Raw genomic sequence first — 16,496 nt, 5'->3', positions numbered from 1 at the left:
ATAGATTACAATGAGATTTTTTCTCCTATAGTTAAGCACTCCTCCATTCGAATATTGCTTGCCCTAGTTGCACAATTCAACCTTGAATTGGTGCACAACTAGACATGAAGACTACATTCCTTCATGGTAATTTGGATGAAAAGATTTATTTGAGGCAACCTGAGGGGCATCAAGTGAAGGGCAAAGAAAGATTGATTGTAAGCTTAGAAAATCTCTTAATGGTTTGAAACAGTCGCCCAAGCAGTGGTATTTAAGATTTGACAAGTTTATGAAGGGTCAAGACTATACAAGAAGTCACTATGATCACTGTGTTTATCACAAGAAGTTGAAAGAGGTTTCGTTCATGTAGTTGTTAATCTATGTGGACGACATGCTCAAAGCCTCAAGCAATGTTTCAGAGATAGAAAAGTTAAAGGAGCAAATGAGAAGGGAGTTCGAAATGAAGGATCTCGGGAAAGCCAAGAAAATAATGGGGATGGAAATCATAAGGGATAAACAAAAAGGTTTGATGTGTTTGTCTCAGAAGCAATATCTTAAGAAGTTGTTACAAAAGTTTGGAGTAACAAAAGAAACTAAGCCTGTAGGAACTCCATTAGGTGCTCACTTCAAGTTGCGCAGGCAACAATGTTTGAAAATTGATGAAGAAAAGATGAAGATGGATGGTATTCCATATGCTAATTTGGTTGAAGGATTAATGTATGCTATGTTATGTACTCATCCTGATATAGCACACGTAGCTAGAATTGTTAGTAGATTCATGCATAATCTTGGAATAGAGTATTGGAATGCTGCTAAGTGGATACTAAGGTATTTGCATAGAATTTGGGACAAAGGTATTTGTTTTGAAAGATGTGATGAAGGAATTGATAAGTTCTCAGTTAGATATGTGGACTCAGACTTTGCTGAAGACTTCGATAAGAGACGATCAATGACTAGGTATGTGTTTACTATGACAAAGGGTCATATATGCTAGAGATCAATATTACAAGCAACGATGACATTATCAACCACAGAAGCAAAATACATGGTGATCACTGAAGCTATCAAAGAAGCAATGTGGGCTCTAAGGTTGTTTAGAGATTTAGGTATAGAACAACACAAGTTAGATGTATATTGTCACAGCCAAAGTGCAATTTATTTGGCCAGATATCAAGTACATCATGCTAACACTAAGCACATTGATGTACGATATCATTTTGTGAGAGAAGTGGTAGTTGAAGGTGAGATTCGTCTAAAAAAGGTTGCTACAGAAGATAATCCAGCTGATATGTTGACAAAAATGGTTAATGCAGCTATGTTCGAGCACTGCTTGGATTTGGAGTAGTTGAAGCAATTTTGATCTTGTGATATGGTGGAGCAACAGAAGTTATTTGATGCCTCGTTATGGATTTCTTGCCAAGGTGGAGATTATTGGATTTGGCAAACATGCCTAAACTAAAAAGGATTAGCATATCTTGGACGCAAGATATTTGGATTTGTGTTTCGTAGTTGGTTTGGGATTTGGTTTCCTATATTCTGGGGACTTTGTATAAACCTAGGACATCTATTAGTATAAATAGATGGATGTGGGATAGAGTTTTGTGTGTGAAAGTTGTGAGAGGCATACCTTTGTATACTTGAGAACACTTTGTGTTTATGAGTTCTTTGGTATTTGTTGGTAATCAATAAAGCTTCCGTTGTTAGAGAGGTACTCCTATATTGGAGGAACTCTGAAATAATTGTGTTTTGTTTATTGCTTGATTGGTTTTTGGTTTAGTTTACAACATAAACATTTTTGGGTGTCAGCCAAATATTATATAGTATGTGAAAACAATGATGTAATTGCTAGAAATTGACCTAAAACTGGAAAACAACAACAGTCAAAATACAATTAGACTTTTGATGATATAAAGTAACAGTTTACTGTGTTAGACTTTTGAAACAACCAACAAAATAATAAGAAAAAAGAATACAATTGAGAAAAATAAATAGATTATAAAAGCACATTGTTCTAAAAATCCCCGCCTAGCACTGCCTAGGCGCTAGGTGGTTGGCCACTACCTTGATTAATGCCTAGGCATTTGAAAAATAAGAAAAGGCGCCTAAACTTGTTGAGGCGCCTATCTAGACCACCTAAGCACCTGCCTAGCCTGTCTAGACTGGCTTAGGCACCTGCCTAAGTCACGACTCACTTGGACAGAAAATAGATAACTTTCATTTTGCATTTTAGTTTTTTCAATAAATTGTAAGAGACCTTTTGCATACTTAAATGAACACGCATTATATCCTTGTTCTCCATGTTTTCATTATGTTCCAATACTTCATAATATGTATATCATTCTATTTTGTAGTTTATGATGAAAGTATATATATTTTAAGTACAAGCAGACACTTATTTACATGAATTATAATAGATCTACTCAACTTCGCCTAGTCTGCCTAGGCGCCCGCCTAAGCCCCGCCTGGCTGCCTAGGTGTTAGGCTGGGCCCACCGTCCGAGTAGCCCCTAGCGTCTTTTAGAACTTTATAAGAGCACAAACAAGACAACACAAACTTGATTGCACAAAAAGATATACAAGGCACAGGCTCACAGCTAAGAGCCATCATATTCCAATTCCATGAGAAAAATATTCATATACCTCTTTGGAGGGCTTTTTTTTCTTCTTTTAGAAATTTGGATAACTACTTTGGAGTCTTTTTATTCTTCTTTTTCTAGTCTCCACTGTTTTGTTCACATAAACAATAAGATCAACAATAATTTCTGTTCGGCAGGATTTCTAGATTTAGTCCCTCGCACAGCTCCCTAGGGAAATGGCTTTTTCTTGCTTATAGGGCAAGATCTTGCTTTTGGTGTGTTGCAATACAAGTTTATTGTTAGCTTGAAAGGTGCCTTTGTGGGGCCTTTGGTGTTAGCCTTAAGGCTCACAATCAAAACTAACAAAGATCTAAGCGTGCCACTGTTATCTTTGTATAACAGATTGTTGAATATGTGTGAATTAGGTTGATTACTTGAGCCACAAGTTATTTAGAGTTCTTGTTTATCAAAGGATTTTCACAATGGGTTAAGTTTACATTAAGTTCTTTTTCATGCTTTGTAAACAAGGACTTTTAATTCATAACATTGTATGCCCAAGATGAAGGGGGTTCAGGGCCCTTCCAACCATTTCCTTGAGATCTTTGAGTGTAAAAAAGTTGAAAATGACTTAAATACATAATGGAAAATGCATTAAACAAAAGATCTACTATGTATAAATACAAACAAAGAGATTCGGGCAAGATTTAACCTTGCCGGGCAAGGTTGAACTTGTTGTAGCCATTTCTCTTTGTGTTTACAAAGGTTTGTAGACAGTGAGGGATGAAAAGTAAATAGGTTTTACCAAACGGAATCAATATTACAACACTAAGGGGAGGTAGCAGAGCTTCTAAACTTGACAAAAGATAACTTTTTATGGGGAAAAACAGCTTAAAAAAGACATGATCTGGACAAAGTGCAACTTTCTGGGTACGAACTTGTTTGAGAGCAAAGTTTGTATGTCTTTTGATTGATTGGTTGAGTGTTCTTGTCTCTAATGTCCATTTATGCTTTTATAGAAATTTTGGCCTAACTGCTCAGGCCTTGTTTTGGCTGATATCTTTCGGAGGGCAGTGAGTCATCACCTATTTACTTATTTATGCCCCTCAAAAGTGTTTTTTGGCTGGTGGTGAGGTGTTCTCTATTGCCCATCACCTCAAACATAGGCGTGTGGCCTATACTGTTGCTGACATGGCTTCTAATTCCTTTCGGGCCTATTGGCCTGCCCGAGCCCAATCTTTTATTTTATCTTTGCATCTTTGGGCCTCTGTCATTACAAAGCCCAATGTCAATTGTAAACCCAAACAGTGCTCCTTTTAATCATTGTCAAGTTTGTTAACCAAGACATTGATAATGATTAAAATTAAATACATGCTTTAATGTGGGACTCGCGTTATTTACTCAGCTGTTTTCGAATAAACCTTTGCACTAACCCACGATCTCCAACATTAACTAACTACCCATTAAATATCTTCCATTTAAATTCCCTCGGCCATCACTTCCAACAAACCTGTATCTCTGAATTTTCAGAATTCTCGAATCTCTTGTACTTTCAGCCTTTTCTTGCCTTCTGCCATCAATCACTTTCACTTCTTCCTTTCTAAATCAACCATGGCCCCCAACTTTTGCCCTGCATGTGAATCTGAAGAAGGAATCATTAACTTGTGCCACCGGCTCAATGGCCTTCATCACCCTCGGGCTGGGCTGAATTTATCCATCTTATTTGAGGAGGAACGGATGCACTTTCTGAGGCCTGCTTGGACTTCCCGAGTCCTAATTACAGTGGAGAATAACATGCCTACTGCCAATTGGTTTACCCCCAACCCTTATTCTGCTGAAGCTAGGATCTGTACCTCTAAGTGGTCAAATTTCAGAATCCCTTTGATGAATGACGAGGCTTGGTCTTAATGGGTGGATGAGCTTGAGCCCATTTGGAAGAAAAATTGGATGGAAAATGGTATTTATGAACTCATCATGATGTCGAAGATTACTGTCCCAGTCAAGCTTGAGCTTCAAGCCACTGCACTCCTCTTCTGGAACAATGAGACTGATACATTTGACTAGAGCCTAGGAACACATGTACTTCCTCCTCTACTAGTTGAACAAACATGTGATCCCCAACAAGTCGAAGGGTGTAAAGCTGGAGTAAATCCCACTAGTGGAGGCTCTGCATTCATTTAATAATGTTATCATGGGGCCCTTCATCCTGGCACATCTCTACCACATTCTCCACGAAATGATGAAGGGTAAGCCATTTGAGACCAATGTTAATAGGGCCACCTTAATGGTGTAGCTTTGGCTCCAGTGGTACTTCCCCGAGTTTTGAGCTACCAACTTGGAATTCCTTGAGGGCGTGGCTTCAGCGTGAATCCTGGTAGACGCTTCCACCACCAATCTTTCTACTCTCACATGCCTCTACTTCTTCAGAATATGTCAGACTCTGGCAGATTTAGAGTGAAGTGCCTCTGTGCTTATGAGGTACGCTTGGTTCTGGGACCAAATTTTCCAAGATTATTTCGGGGAGAATGCTAGCAGTTCGTGCAGAGAGAAGTTCATCAGCTGCATCCAACATAGGGATCTGGCCTGGGGACTTTAAAGTGACCAAACCAGATACAAGCGCAGGCTAAAAGTCTATCACCCCATCTTCTGTGGTAAGCAACTAGGATTCAAAAAGACAATCCCATTGCCCTTTTTCGACTCCTTACATTATGGAACCTCTTATCGCCTCCACTCTCTCTTCGAGGATACTCGTCAGGTGACTTGGAACAGCCTCGAAGTGGTGAACAAGATCATCTACAAGCCCATAGCTCTCAACTTCGAATGCACTCCCAAGTTTACCACTTAGTGAGAGGCCAAGTGGTCAAATAAGTACAATGGGGACATCAAGGAGGCCCACAACAGACTCTTTGGGCAAGTCTTTTTCAAGTCTATCCTCGAGAAGGACAAGTTCAAGAGTTAGAAGGAGGCCATCAACCAAAAGAACCAGCTTCTGCTTATAGGTACATCACGTTGCCTCTGTTTTGCTTTTCTTTATGATGTTTTCATAATCTATGGTTAACTAACTCTTCTTTCTGGTTTGCAGCCCAAGGCAACACTGAGTAAATGGATGCCAAGCAAGAAAAAGAGGCTGCAGATGCCATGGTTCTCTAAGAAGCCACTGTGGAGCTAACAAAGCAATGAGTAGGGTCTAGCCATGCTTCTAGAGATGTTGGGGATATCTCCGGGCTATTCAGTTAATCAGAGGCTGAGGTTGAGCCTGAAGTGGAGACAAGAGCCCATCATCGGGCAAGGGCTACTATAGTGGAGTCTTCGGAGTCTAAGCCCAATGAGAGGTTCTCGCTAAGATTTTAAGGAGTTAAAGGTATAACTTTTCAAACCTTGAGTGCTAAGTTGATTTTGGAGCTCACCTACCTTAATAGTCTTGCCAAGTCTTTGCTATTTTCTTGAAATAGGATAGAGAGCAGAAGGAACTTCCCAGCCAAAGCCTTCTTCTCTTCCAACCTGATTGATGCATCTTTCCCCTCTTCGGGCTATGTTGTATTTCTGAATTTTGAAGGCTAACAGTCACTTCTGTTATTTTTTAGGCAATGGGAAGCACTTCTGCACTTTTAGTTAGCCAAACATCAGCTCTCCATTCTTCCACTCGTCCTCCGGCAATGGTGGTGACTCCCACTTCCCAGTTCAATCCAACAATTGGGGAAATGCTTCACTATGTAGAGGATGATAGCACTTTTATAAGTCTCTTTCCTTAAGTCTTTCTTTTAAGTTTCCTCCTTAACTTACAATATGTGTGTTGTCTTTGCCAATCTTCCCTAGTGCATGAGGCTATCAATCAGTCATCACCAGCTTTTAGGGAGCCAATAGTCCCTGAGATACCTGTTGTCTTAGAGGTGATTAACCCCAAGGCTTTCCAAACTTTCTCTCGAGTTAGCCATCCTACTTCTCCTAAGGCAGCAACAACAACAGAGGTTCTTTAAAAAACTCAAGGCTCTGCTCAGGTATACAAGTTTTTTCATTCCTGGTCTTTCTTTAGTTTAGGTGTTGATTAACCCCCTAACTCACCACTTCCTTTTTCATTTTCCTACTTGTCCATTTATACTTCAATGCTTAACTGTTTTAAATAGATAACAAGGTTTCACTACTCTTTCTAGCACTTAAACTTCATCAATGTAACAATCTCTAACATAACATCCCACAAAATTGGGTGATGATGTCTTTACAAGTTTCCTTCTAAATATGCCAAGTAGTACCCTCTTCTGTCTAGCAATTGTTGATGATGAAAGGGCCTTCCCAAATGGGACTCCACTTCCTAAAACCCCTAACTTGAACTCTTAAGGGTAGAACTGCCTTCCATACCAACTTTCCTTCCTTAAAGGTTTTCAATTTCACTCTCTTGTTGTATGCTAGGGCAACAACCATCTTCCCTTCCTAGATATTATTTAAAGCTTTAAGCTACAACCAAATCTTCAATCCTTTGACACATGGCCCGTATGAATTCTTCACTATGTAATCCATACTGGTTCTGAAACTTTACATAACATACTTTGATTTCCATAGAGAGTACAACATCTTGCTCGAAGGTTAATGCATAAGGGTTAGTCCCAATTCTTGCTCTCTTTGAGGTTCTGTAAGCCCAAAGAGTATCTCCCAACTTCTCATGCCATCTTTCTGGGCTGTCTGCCACCATTCTTTTACTAATGTTTATCAAGATCTTATTGTTGGTTTCTGCTTGGCCATTGGATTAGGGATTATAAGGACTAGACTGGACCATCTTTATCTTGAACTTGTCTGCAAACTCTTTTTTTTCTTTCAAGATAAACGATGGCCCTCTGTTTGTAACAATTATCTAGAGCACCCCATATATATGTAAGATCTTGGTCTCAATAAACTTCTTCACATCAGCTGAATTGATGGTGTACCCACTTAGTAAAGTAGTCAGTTGCCACAATTATGAAGGTGTGCCCCTTGTTGGAATCTGGGTATATTTGCCCGATGAAATCCATTGCCCACCCTCTAAAAGGCCATGGCTTCACCATTGGTTTCAAGAGTATTGAGGGTATGTGTTTGAGAGGTCCATGTCTTTGACATTCTTCATATCATCTAGCATACGTTTTACAATATTTTTCCATTTCAGGCCTGAAGTAGCCACATCTTCTTAGCAACCACCTCATCTTTGTTCCAGTTTGGTGTGCCCCACAAATGCCTTCATGCACCTCACCCATTACCCTCATTGACTCTTCCAAACCCAAGCATTTCAACAAAAGTCCATCTGGAGTCTTTCTTAGCTAGGTTTTGTCTCACAAAACAAACTTAGTTGCTTGTTGTCTTATCTTCTTACAGGTGGGGGAACAAGGGTCTTTTAAGTACTGAATGATGAATGTTCTCCAGTCTTTTATCTCAGGTTCTTTTGTCATTACATCCAGGCTAAACCCTCTTTCAAAGATAGAAGAGAGATTTCTTCTTTGTACTTCTACATTCATCTCAACCCTTCTTTCTTGAATTTGTGCTCCATATGCCATCTGTGTCATCTCATTGGCAACTAATTTTGCTTCTCTAGGGACATGATTGATTGATACTTCACTATCCCAATAGTTTAGCAATTAAGTAGCTGCCAAATAATATCCTACCATTGTGCTGTGTTTACACTTGTATTCTCCATTCAACTGATTAATCACCAACTCAGAATCACCATATATTTCTATCTCAGTTGCCCCCAACTCTATCAAGATTTCTAAGCCAGTGATTAATGCCTCGTACTCTGCCCTGTTGTTGGTAATATCTTAGTAATCTATAAAGAATGAGTAGCAATGTTGAATTCATTTTGGATCAATGATGACAATCTCAACGCCTACAACATGTTGAGTGGAAGACCCATCAAAATATAATTTCCATGGAGTGATCCATAGGGTAATGAAGTATAAAGCTAAACATAGTCTCTTAACTGGGGTATATCTTGTTTCTACCTCAGTAAGGATCCTACTGAGCTAGTATATTGCTTGCTCATTCCCACTTTCATTGTTTTGTGCCAGCAAACTCCCTATTGACTTCTCATATGCAGAAATGTAGAGTTTCAAGGGTTTCCCCCTATGGGGAGGCATAAGTAATAATGGAGAGGCTAGACAATCTTTCACTCTGCCAAAAGCTTCATGGTGTTTAGGGCCCCACTCAAACTCATCTTGATTCTTTAATCTCAATAAAGGAGTCAACGGTAGGATCTTGCCTGGCAGATTAGCAATGAATCTCCTTAAAAAGTTGATCTTTCCTAACAGCCTCTGTAATTGCACTTTGTTGATAAGGGAAGGTGATTCCATAATAACCCGAGCTTTGTTCTTGTCTATCTCCACTCCTCTTTGATGAACTAGGAATCCTAAAAAGTTGCCCGATCTAACCCCAAAGGCACATTTTTTAGGATTCATCTTCAACTGGTGGGTCCTCATTCTCAATAAGGCTTGTGTGAGGTCTTCTAAGTGTTGCTCTTTATTTTTAGACTTCACCATATTATCATCAATGTATACCTCCATACTATGCCCGATTAAATCATGAAAAATAGCATTCATTGCCTTTGATAGGTAGCACCAACATTTTTTAGACTAAATGGCATGACTACGTATTCATATGCTCTTACATGTCCTAGGCACCTAAATGTTGTCTTATGTATATCTTCTTTAGCCATTTTTATATGATTATATCGTTCTGGACCGGGGATTAGGAGGGCTTGCTAATAACCTCTAAACTGACTCAAAAACATAAAACTAAACTTAAAAACACTTAACAAGATTCACAAGACTCAAAGCAAACTTAAAATACTCAAAACAGCTTAAAACAACTAAATAAACTTAAACTAGACACTAGGAATGGCTTTGTACGAAAATTAACTTTTACTTGAATCAAAACATTTAAAAACACAAAATAAAACAGATTCTAACCAATTAGACACACTAAAGTAAAGGGGGATTGAGTTTTGGACGAAGTTGAAACAAACAAACAAGTATGAAAAACTAGACAGATTGTAAAACAAATTTGAGAAATAAGATGATGGATGGGATAGCTAGAGGCTTTTTCTCCACACATGATATGTATGCAAACAACTCGATTTCCAGTTACTACTTCATTGAATTATGAACGACAATGCTCCAAATTAACCGTAACATCACTAGTTAACTCTCAGATTTTCCTTGTTTTATTGGATTGGATGACATCATTCGACAACCTAAAACATTCTTCTAAAGTTCCCTACATGACATCATAATAGAGATACAATCAAAGATCATTACATTTAATGAAAATCATAAGCATTGACAAAGCATTTGCAACTATGACATCATGTCACTCATGCTAGGAATTGAACTTAACGCGATCGTTTATAAGCGATCTTCACTACATGTGAATATAAGTTTGTAACGATTATGTGAAACTTCCTTATATTCTAGCAACGGATTTATGCATTCCAATTAAGTGTCGACCCTTAATTAACAAATACAAATAAGTTATCAATCAAATAGTTAAGCCAATTGCATTCATGATTCAAGAGTTCATAACTGGAATTTATCAAATTATATTACACACATAATCATGGCTTTGAAATCACCCCTAGCCAAGAGGGGTTTAGCCACTCATATTTACAACAAAACGAAAGGAAATGAATTTAAACATTAGAAACAAAAGAAAGAAAACACCTAAACGCTCCAACGATCCAAGTTGGACAGCAAGCACGTCCAAGCACTTTCCTTCCCTTCCTTTGCTACGGCACATGGTGTTGGTGAGTGTTTGAAGGTTTGTTTGTATGGAGGAATGGATGTGTTTGGATGAAGGTTCTGTTGAAATGGGAGTGAATGATCTAACCAAGTATGAACTCCATTTATGTTACACACACTTCCTTTTATAGAGCAAGTGCAAGGCAAAGCATGGGTAAAATGGAGTGGTGGTGAAATGATTTAAAGGTGAAAGTGAAGTAATGATGCAAAGCATGGGTAAAATGGAGTGGTGTTGAAATGATTTAAAGGTGAAAGTGAAGTGATGATTGATGCAAGAATTAAACATGGATGAAGTGCACGGCAAAGGTATGTTATGGTACAAGGAACCCTGAATTTGTGTCCTAAAATGCATAGGAAACCTTTAATGTTGCTGGAACTTAGGGACATTTAGGATTTAGTAAAGATCAAACCAAAATAGGAAACATTGGCTTAACTTTCCTACTTCAAGTAGGAATCCTCATCTGTAGGTCTTCAATTTCGTCCATTCCTTTAGTTCCAAGCATGTGAGAACCAATGACACCACATTTTCTGACTACACACCCTACATTAGTTATATGTGAGCAGATTGATGTAAACATGGGAGACTAGTACTCACATATGTTATAACAAAGAAAGCAATTTCTGGAGTTAATAAGCATGTTTATGTTTAGATATGATCTCATGAATGGAATACTACTACTTAGATGCGAGAACCAGTGACACCATATGCTCATACCAATTTCGAACTCCACAAATTGAAACACACAACACTCAAGATTGAAGTCAAGGGTCGTAACAGGGTTTGGGGGTAATGGCTAATAAAGAAAGGATAGCAATAACAAACGGTCTTAAAGCGATAGCAAGCAAAGCAATGAAATAGACACTTGGAATTTACTTTAGAATGCATAATCAACTTTTAAATACAAAGGGAAGATTCATGCAACACTTAGGGCCAAATTCAATGTTATGGACCCTTTTTTAACAAACTTTTTTTTTCACTCTTTTTTTTGTTTTTTTTTTCTACCCGTGCCTTATTAAGGACTTTGGTACACACACACACACAAGAATCACTTCCCTCACACTTGTTTTCTGCAATACATTGATAAAAAAGGAGTTCATTTTAAGTTATGCTTTACTATGCTTCAAGAACAAGGGTATGGATGGTCCTAAAACTAGGCTAGGTAAGGATAGTGTGGATTACCAAAGAACATAGGCTTAACAAGGCTCAATAGGGTTAAACTTAAACACATAATGAAATAGGGGCACGGCAATTTGGCTTTGGTGGTCACTGATAGGGATTTTTACTATTTATGTGAACGGGTTTAAATCTCCTATTTTACTTGCAAGAATCACAAGGTTATTGTAGTATAAACGGATTTTGCAAGGTCATCTCCACAGGGATTATTAAATAATTCGAACTATTCAGATTCCATTTAATTATTGTAAAATAGAAATTGAAGTGATTGATTTTATAACCTAATAAAAATAAAAACGAATTTAATGAATTAAAATAAACAATCTGCAATATTAGGACTAGAGAGAAGAAAACAGTTTTGAGAAAATCAAATTAAGAAAGCACTAAGGTTCCACCATCACCTAGCAATCCTATGAATTTTTACCAATTACTTATGATCTACACATGCCACTTTGAAGGTTAGATTTTCCTAATTCATATTCTACTTGGAACCTCCAACATAGAACGTATATCTAACATGCAATCCGTCCAGACGTTCGGATCAAATCTAAACATGAAAGACTCATTATGCTTTATGAAAATCCTTTGAAAAACCATGCAATCCTTAAGACGTGATATTCATCCTAAGAGAAATTACAATTATTAATCACAAGAAGCCAGCGTCAATTTCAGGGAACCTTCCGACCAAAATTGCATCAAATTACTTTTCTAAAGATCCTAATGGTGATCAGGCATTAAGACAATTAGATAGTTTTTATCCCAGTGATTAACAATTCAAAATATGCATGCAATCAATCATAAGCAATTAAATAAAAATCACATATTCATGCTAAGGCTCAAGGCTTCGCCATAGCAAAAGAAATTAGTTCCGCATATTCATAATTGAAATCATAGAAAATATTATTAAGAAAAAGATTGAAAACACCTTCAAGTAGAAAATCTTCAAAACCCTAGCACTTCTCTCTGTCTCCAATATTGCATAAAATAAAGCGTTTCCTAAAACTGTAGACGGCCAATCAATATATTTGCTAAGCCACCACACAAACCCTAGCCAACTAAAATTAATAAAAACCCTAAATAAAAATAGTAAAATTCATCTAAAATCTGAACAGCCACGTTTTGGCCCATAAGCTGCTCCAAAACTGGCCCAATATAGCTGGATTTAATGTTTGGAATATTCTGAACACTTTTCCAGAAGGCCCCGAACTCATCCGAGGTCATCTTGGGCTCCAAAAACGTCATTTAATCCCAAAAACGTCATTTTCCAGCACTGCGCGCTACTTCTTTATTTTATCGCCAGAAAATAACCGCTTGGTGGAAAAATCCCAAATTTTGATACGATCAAGCTAAGTGACTCACAAACGTCCTCCAACTGGAATTACTCCAAAATTAGTCCATTTGGTCCTGTTTTGCTCCAGAGGAAGTCGAAAGTCCTATATTGAAAATACAATTCAAAGTATCAAAATTCTTTCAATATATTAACCAAAATATACTAAGATTAGGGTAAAATATATAATATAAAATCTACTCATCAGTCACTACACAACTTCATCTTGAATATGTGTTATGCAAATCAATAGCATGCTTTGAATGAAATAGGCATGAGTTCTAGCATTTGGAACTAAATGATGAAATGCCTTCTAAGTAGCAACCAAGCAAAGAATAATGAGATCATGCAATGACTTTGGAAAACAATGATGCACAGATTATTAACTCTCCAAATAAATGTTTTAGGCTCAAGTCTCACAAGGTTGTAGCGTTCATTTAAGTTCCTTCCTTCAAGCATGTTACAAAAACTGATTTTTCCTTTATGATTGCATGTGAATTCATAAATTATAAGTACAACCAAGCATGCACCAAAGAGTAAATCAAATTTTCATCCATGTTTATAACTCTCTTTAACAGTCATGTAATTAAAAACCAAATCTTCATCATTGTGTTGAAAGGTACCCTAAGACACAAATAAACACACAAAAACAATTCTTTTTGGATTTTTCAAAACAATTTTTCAAAATTTTATGAGATTTTCGGATTTTTATGTCAAAACACACTAAAACACTCCAAAACAGCTTAAAACAACAAGGAACAACATTAGAAGTAATGGGTGATAAACTCCTACGAATTTCATGCAAATCAATTTGGTTACCCCCCCCCAACACTTAAATCAAACATTGTCCTCAATGTTTCAAGCATAAACTCACACAAAAACAAGCAAACAAACAAACAACGAATAAACATGACAAGTATAGCAAAGTAAAAACTAGACAGAGTAGAGTTTAAGAACGCAAATCTGGTTTTGGATATAGATGATCTTGTTGACTTTCCACAGCTTTGATCTCGAACTAGTTTGGAATTCTGAGTAAGGAATATTAGAGTTCCTTGGTTGTGCAGTCTGCATTCTTTTCTGCTTGTTTCTTCTGCATGGCAGGCAGGCACGAGGTAGAGGTGATGGTCTGTTTCTTTGTTCAATCTTTCCAAGTGCCGACCATTTGCTTTCTTTCTCCTTATCCCTAGCTGAGGATGAATTAGCACATTGTCTCCACATGCTTCAAGGTATCATTTTCACTTCCCTTATGTGTTCCCTAGGCCGAAGTGGCAGACAAAGAGGAAGCATAAGATATTAAAGATGAGTACTCGAGAGCAAGGCTAGGTAAGCAATCAGGAAGGGGTTCCAGGCAGTCAGTTCCAGATCGAAAGATTGATACCAAGTGTTGGTTGATTACTCTCTTTCTCCTTGTCCCGCAGATGAAAACAACGACAAACAGAAGGACAGGGAGAAAGCATGATATGAAATACTTTTGCTTTTGATGGGTTGTTTATAGAGGTATCCCAGGGAATAAGGAACACTGAGTGACTCGAGAGGCTTTGTTGGGAAGGCATTCTCGGAAATGAAGAAGGGTTATGTATGTCTGCCTTGCAATGGAGGGTGAAGGTCAACATTTATATGAATTAATAACCGGTACTACTCTTTCACTCTTATCGGCAACCGTTAGATGATTGAATAGTAATCTTCATGTGCTTTCTACATCACCAAAAATCTTCGACAGATTGCCCGTAATTTCTGCAAGCCTGAGTATGCATGTGATGAATGCTGACACGTCTGGAAAAGAAAATGCCTCTTCGATATCTAAAATCGGCGCTTCGACAAATTGCCCGTGATTTCCGCAAGCTAAGTGTGCACGTGACAGATGCTGACACGTCTGGAAAAGAAAATGCCTCTCCGATATCTAAGCTTTCCTTTTTGATTTTTTAGCTCCGTCGAGTGCAGAGGTTGTATGTGACAAGTGCGGACAAATCTGGAATAGAGGATGGCCCATGGTTTCTGAGCAAGCCCAGCTTTTGAAAAAGCTAGCGCCTCTTCGATTTTTGAATTGGCCTCTTCGATTTCTGAGCTCGCCTCTTCGATCTCTGAAATCCCGTCAAGTGCTGATTTTTATAGAGGATAAGCAGTTCGTTTCTAAGCACACTTGAATTTCTGCCCATACAAACTCCCTTCATTGCACTTTTAAGATCTTGATTTGTCCGACCACTTTTTTCTTCAACACATTTGAAAATGTTTGGCCCCTCCGACCGTCGTTTTGACTTGAACCTTGGTGAAGAGGTATCCATGCCTTCTCCAGACAACATATGGTGCCCATCCTTCATATCCCCTACTGGTCATTTTATCGTTGGGGATTCGGTGATGAAGAATGATATGACCGCTGCGGTGGTGGCCTAGAACCTTGTCACTCCCAAAGATAACAGACTACTTTCCAAACGATCTGATGAGTTGGTTGTTAAGGATTCTCTGGCTCTCAGTGTGCAGTATGCAGGTTATGTGTCTAATATGGCCCAACGTTTATTTGCTCGAACCCATCAAGTTGAATCATTGGCGGCTGAAGTGATGAGTCTCAAATAGGAGATTAGAGGGCTCAAGCATGAGAATAAATAGTTGCACAAGCTTGCACAAAACTATGCTATAAACATGAAGAGGAAGATTGACCAGATGCAGGAATCTGATGGTTAGATTTTACTTGATCATTAGAGGTTTGTGGGTTTGTTCCAACAACATTTACCTTCGTCTTCTGGGGCTGTATCGCGTAGTGAAGCTCCAAATGATCAACCTCTGATACCTCATCCTTCTGTGGCTCCGCCGACTACTGAGACTTCTGCTAAGCAGCCTTTGTGAAGGCTCCATCTTGTATTTTTCTGCCTCTTGTTCATTTTCAACGAATTTTAATGTAAAATACCTTGTATATCTGTCAATGTTTCAAAAATAAACCCACAAGAAAAGCAATTAAACAAGCAACAAATAAAAATGACAATCATGGCAAAATAAAATTGCAGAAAATGGAAGGTTTTTAGGAATGCAAAACATGGGTTGCCTCCCAAGAAGTGCTTGCTTTAACGTCTTGCAGTCGGACGAAACTTCCTTCTAAGCTTGGATAGGGCCCACAACATTGAGTGGGATTTCTTCCACAATCTGCCCCACATCACTCTCATAGTATAGCTTCAGGCGATGCCCGTTCACTTTGAATTCGTCGCCGTTCCTTAAGCTTTTAACTTGGACTGCACCATGGGGAAAAACATTAGTGACAACAAATGGCCCATTCCATTTAGACCGTAACTTACCGGGGAACAATCGTAGACGAGAATTGAATAGTAGCACTTTCTGTCCAATTGAGAATGTTTTTCCCCGAATCATTTTGTCATGAAACGCCTTTGTTTTCTCCTTGTAAATTCGTGCATTCTCATAGGTTTTGTTCCGTATCTCCTCAAGTTCATTTAGTTGGAACTTCCTATTCATTCCAGCAGAATCTAAGTCCAAACTGAATGTTTTCACAGCCTAGTACGCTTTGTGCTCCAGTTCCACAGGTTGGTGACACGGCTTGCCGTAGATTAGTCGAAATGGAGATATCCCTAGAGGTGTTTTGTAGGCAGTGCGATATGCCCACAGTGCATCATCTAAACGCAAGCTCCAATCCTTCCGGTTTGGCCCAACAGTCTTCTCTAAGATTTGCTTGATTTCTCTATTCGA

Source organism: Malus sylvestris, chromosome 6 (assembly GCF_916048215.2).
Source record: "Malus sylvestris chromosome 6, drMalSylv7.2, whole genome shotgun sequence".
Classification (NCBI taxonomy): domain Eukaryota; kingdom Viridiplantae; phylum Streptophyta; class Magnoliopsida; order Rosales; family Rosaceae; genus Malus; species Malus sylvestris.
Note: the sequence above shows the minus strand (reverse complement) of the source record.